This window comes from Lissotriton helveticus, chromosome 9 (assembly GCF_964261635.1).
Source record: "Lissotriton helveticus chromosome 9, aLisHel1.1, whole genome shotgun sequence".
Lineage (NCBI taxonomy): Eukaryota > Metazoa > Chordata > Amphibia > Caudata > Salamandridae > Lissotriton > Lissotriton helveticus.
Genome location: NC_136070.1, coordinates 799,698,787 through 799,704,561, shown reverse-complemented (window position 1 = coordinate 799,704,561; position 5,775 = coordinate 799,698,787).

Genomic DNA, 5,775 nt, shown 5'->3' with positions numbered 1-5,775 from the left:
AAGTAGCCGAGAAGTATGCAACTGGTCTACGGACTCCTCCATGATCTTGCACTAAGACTGCCAATGCACACCCCTCTCTCTCACAACAGAACAATGCAAATGATTTGATGTAATCAGGCATTCCCAGAGCTGGAGCGCGACACAGGTCCTCTCGCAGCTCGAGAAAGGCCATCATACAATCTGTGTCCCATGGTACCGGATCACTTACGTCCTTGTGCGTCAGTTTCTGCAATGGCTTTGCCTTCAGAGAAAAATTAGCAATCCACTGTCGGCAATAGCCAACCATGCCTAGGAACATCCTAACCTCTCTTTGAGTCGAGGGCACCGTCATTCTCATGATCGTCTCAATCCTGTCAGGCGACACTTTTCTATTTCCCTTCTCTATTCTGTGACCCAGATACTGTACTTCAGACAGGCAGTACTGTAACTTGTTGGGGGACACCTTGTGTCCATTCTCTGCCAAATGGTTCAGCAGGGCAATGGTGTCAATCCTACAAGCATCTTCGGTGTCTGACGCAACAAGGAGGTCGTCGATGTACTGTACGAGAACAGAGTTCTGCGGCAGTACCAGACTCTCGAGATTCCTTTTCAGCAGCTGATTAAAGATCGATGGGCTCTCTGTATACCCTTGAGGGATACGACACCATGTTAAGACGCGACTCTCTATTTTGAACGCAAAAAGAAATTGGCTCTCCTCGTGCAACGGTATGGAAAAGAAAGCCTGACACAAATCAATCACAGAAAACCATTCAGCTTGGAACGGTATCTGAAACAATATCACTGATGGATTCAGTACCACTGGACATCATGGAACAACTATGTTGTTAATATTTCGTAAATCCTGCACAATCCTGTACTTCCCACTGGGCTTCTGCAAGCCCATGATCGGAGAGTTACAGGGACTGCCCATAACCTCCTTCAGGATTCCCTGTCTAATCATGGACTCAATCACGGGTTTTATACCTTCAAGTGTTTCTGGGGTCAGCTTGTACTGGGGTGTTCTCGGGAATTCAGCATTCGGTCTTACTTGTATTCTAACTGGCTCTACTCCTTTGATCAATCCGATCTCCTCTCCTGTAAAGTCCCACACCTCCGGTGAGACTGAATCTCTCAAATCCCAAGGGAGTTCCTCCACTGTCAAAGCAGGGTACAATTCAATGCACACATGCGTATTGGCGACCTTAAAGTCAGCATCGCCATCGTTCGTTTGTAATTCAACTCCCTTGGGGGTACAATAGATGGTGCAATTAAGCTTACACAAAAGATCTCTTCCTAACAGGCACACAGGACTGGAATCACACACTACAAACTGATGTCTGTCACTGAAGCTTCCGATCTTCACAGGGACTGGCTCAGTTAAGGGGTTTGTCATTCTTCTGTTTGCTACTCCTATAACTTGTATGGTCTGTCCTGAAAGGGGTAAGTTGGGGACCACCGCAGACCGCACAGTGGAGCGAGAAGCACCAGTGGCAACCAAAAAGGTGGTGGGATGTCCGTCTACATCTGCCTCCACAAAAGGTCCTCTCTGATCCACCTCCAGCACTGCTCCATGAGTACAACCCTCTTCCCCATCCAGATACCGTCCTGTCACTGGGTCAAAGTAATAGCACTCGTCCCCTTCAACTATGAAAGGCATCTGCTTGTATACCTTGTTCCCTGCTGAAATCTTCGGTGGCTGGGGAACCGGAGCCCTAGGGGCTGAAGTCCCCCCTTTCGTCATCTGGAACTTGGTCACTGTCACCTTCCGTACTGGAGGGGCTTGAACTTCCTCCTCCTCCTCCTCCTGTACCTGATTGTCAGGGTTATGGGGACACTCGCGTCTCCAATGCCCGACCTCGTGACATTGATGGCACTTGGTCGTCTTTTTCAGGGCCACTATATCTATCCTAGGTCTCGGGCCCTCCTCGTTGTCCCTCTTCTGTCCCCCTGATTTCCTTCCCAAGGTGCCATTGCCTGACTGACCCTGTCCTCCTACTTGCATCTGTACTAACATCAGTTTGTCCTTTAGCTTCCTTGTCTTCGACTCTATCTCGTCACTGCAATACCTCGCATACCTCAAAATTTCATCCACAGGCTTGTTTTGCCAACAGATTAAATGTTGCTGTATCACAAGGCAAATATCAGGCCTCAGTCCCAGAACGTATTTGGATACGAACTGTCCCATGTCCTTTGGATCCATCACATCTAGCCCACTATACTGCTTAAAAATCAGCAATAGCCTCTTTTAATATTCATGCACTGTCTCCTTTGGTTCCTGCCTAGTCCGGTCTATTTTCACCCAATCAATGTCCTGTGGTGGTACTTTAGTCTTTAGCCACGTGATCGCTTGCTCATACTTTGCCATCACCCTGGGTGACGGCCCATTTGTGGCAGCATCTCTCTCTGGTTCCGCTGTGGGCCATTCAACACTGACCTTGCATGCTAACCACAAATCACCTGGAACCACAATGTCAAACAGTGTGTTCAAATCAATCCACAGCACCTTTGAGATTTTAACGAACCTCTCTACCTGTTTGTACCATTCCACTGGACTCTCACGCAACTTTGGAAATGTGTTCATAAAGGCAGCCAGGTCTCCCCTACTCCAAGGTACATGTACATATCCCCCATGAGCCACCTCCCGCAAGGGGTACGCTTCAGTATGCATCAACCCTCCTCCTGGAGATGTCTCAATAACACTCCGTCTAACGCTCTTTCTCTTTGACCACCTTTCCTCCCATTTCTCCAACGGGGACCACGTTCGGATTCCCACTATCAGCTCCCTAATGTGAGTTTTTAATCCGATCACCCTCTTTTCTTCTCGATCTTGATCTGAATACTGTAACCGGTGGCCACTCTGCAGGGCTTTTGTTTTGGTCAAGTCTACATTGTACTTATTCGCTAATTCAGAGAGTTTCTCATGAGCTGTCCTAGCCCTCCGTGTAACGTCCTTCGCCACAAACAATAGCTCATCAATCATTCCCCATTTGCGGCGGACTCTCGCCTTGTTTCTGTTCTGGGTTGTACACTGATACTATGGGACCTATGGTAACAGGTACCGTAGGAGCATCTGGCAATTTCTGTGAGTGGACACCCTCTTCCACCCGCACCTTTTGTACTGTAAATCTTCCCACTACTCTCGTCACTGGTGAAGGTGGAGGTGCCTTTTCTCCCTTCACTGGATAAAACTTGTCCTCTGAGGTACTCAAATCACTCACCATTTTGACCCCACCATCCCCGTTTGAAACCTCCCAGTCCTTGGCTGATGTTGGCGTGCCCCCCAACTCGGGATTGTATGGAGGTGGTCTCACTGACAACAGCCTCTCTATCAGGCTATCGTCTGTCTCACTGTCCTCATCCTCCGTACTTTTTCTCTGTGCATCCCCTGTAGTTTCCAGCACCGGGTACAACCTATCCCCTTCAATGGTCTGTACCCTCCATCTCTTGGCCATGGCATCCCATCTCGCATCTTGGACCGCCCTGACTGATCATTTCACTCTTTCTTGTCTCCTATCTCTGTTCTTTTCATGGGCTGCTCTGATCCACGCATTTAACGCTTCAAACTGTGTTGGTCTGGGCAAAGGTCGCAACGCAGCCATAATCGCTTTCAGCTGATACAGCACCTCTAATCTAAATGTTCCATATTTAGGGAATGTTAATTCTTCCTTTCCGTCTGTCATCTTACACCAATTGTCAAGCCACAATATGGTATGTAACCCAACGTTCGTTGCCATGTAATAAGCTGGAGTATCCTCGGGTGGAGCCTCCTCCCCACCCCGAGGTTCTATCTTGTTTTCCCCCTTGAAACATTTTCGCAACACTTTAAAACATTTCATGATGAAACCCACAACGTTTCCTTGTTCCACAGCGCTTGTTTACTTCCTGATGACAATCCGCCAATCTCAGCGCGGCTTCACGCTAATCGCCCTATCCCAGCGCGGCTCCACGCCAACCGACCAATCCCAGCGCGGCTCTTTCTGACGTCACTCGCCACCGTTCCGCAGCAGTTCCCCTCCTCTCTCCGTTCATCTCGCGGTCTCGCATGCGTCCCAATCATACACTGGAATTGATTACTTCCGACCAAGCAACCATTTCCTTGACTGTACGTCCACAGTCTGACTGTAATTGTCACCCGAACCGGCAAATGTCTGTCCGCTAACAGCTAGACAATCGCCTCAACTGATAGGTTACAAACTCACAGCAACTTCCGACCAGCGTCCGTTACCCACGCACTCACACATTCGTTCCCCCTATCTCGGTCCTGCGGGCGATCAATGGTACCTCATGACCCCCTTAACAATGGTCGACAATTACTCTGGGTGTTCGATACACCCAAACCACTTAGACTCCCCTTGAGCCTAAGATTTTCACTGGTTGCGCGCGGTCACAACCTGTTCCTCTTTCACACTACAGGCATTCAACTCCGCAAGCCAATACAACACACAATACAACATAACTCCGCAATCTACCAACGCATGACCCTTTTCATACTCACTCTCCTCCAACCTGCTGCTTTTCTGCCGCACTGTCACTCTTTGTCAGTTTCCGTGGAACGCCATCCTCCGTCCGCGGTTCTCTGGACACTCATCATTGGTTCTCTATGGGCCTCGGGAAAATCTCAACCTGCTTCTAGTTTACCCTCACTCCAGAAGATAAACCATCCTACTCTGCTACCAACTGGAAAGGCGGGATTTTTACTTTCAGGGTCTGCCTACCATTCTCCAAAAATCCCGTCACAGGTCGACTGGACCTTTTTACCTGTCATAGAGTGAATTAGGCAACCTATTTACCAATAATCAAATCTCTGCAACAACTCCCAATTACCCTTCCCAAATGACCACCGACTAAGAACCAAGTTTAAAGATTTATTACAGAAATGAAAACAGCTGAAGATACAGACACCTCAATACGAGGTTCAAGAGATAAACGGGCACTAATACAAACATAATCCTACGGAAAAGTCTTAGGCGGCTTATGAATAATACGAGAATCAGTTCCAGAATCATCAGGCTAACAAATATTGCTGTAACTTGGATTCTAGTATGCATTAGAAAGAAAAGTCAAGTTAATCTGTCCCTACTCTGTACTAAATGACATCCCTACTCAACAATAGCCCATCCTAACCAAAAGGTGTCAGCCGTGGTGACTTCCCAAAGAAGTTCGACCACTTCTCTCTTAGACTAGAGTTTCTCATCCACGCTAAACTCCTTTCTCAACACGACCACTCTCTCTAACTCCTCAGCACATCTGATCTGCCTCCACCCTCGGGATACTGTCTCTAATACGAAAACCCCACAATGTGAGCGACACGCCTTCAGGTACGACCCTCTCGAAGGTGTTACTTCTGGAAATTTTCACTCTGGCACTTGTCCATCCTTGTCCATGCAGACGTCCTTGGGTCCCAGACTCTTCATCCTTTCAAGTTGCTTCTTCAAATTCCTAGTCTACTCCTCCATGTCTGAGTCTAACATTTCTAGCTCTCATGCACAATGGGCCCTTCTACTCTACTGTCGGCTCGGAGATGCACCTGTAAAGAAATACATGAATTCGACTCACATTCTATCATTGTTGCAATATTTTCTAAAAGCGTCTTCTCTTACCAAACATTTCTACAATTAAATGCTAAGCAAGACATTTTCGATCAGGCCTGCACAATTTCCATGAACTAGGCCTCTGCTTGGTTATAGGCCCAACGTTTATACGAACACTTCACTCTAATTCTCTAGGCCTTTTACTTTAAGCAAATGCATTTTCTAACTTAAACTAATTATCGAGTACATAAAGCACGGTAATACG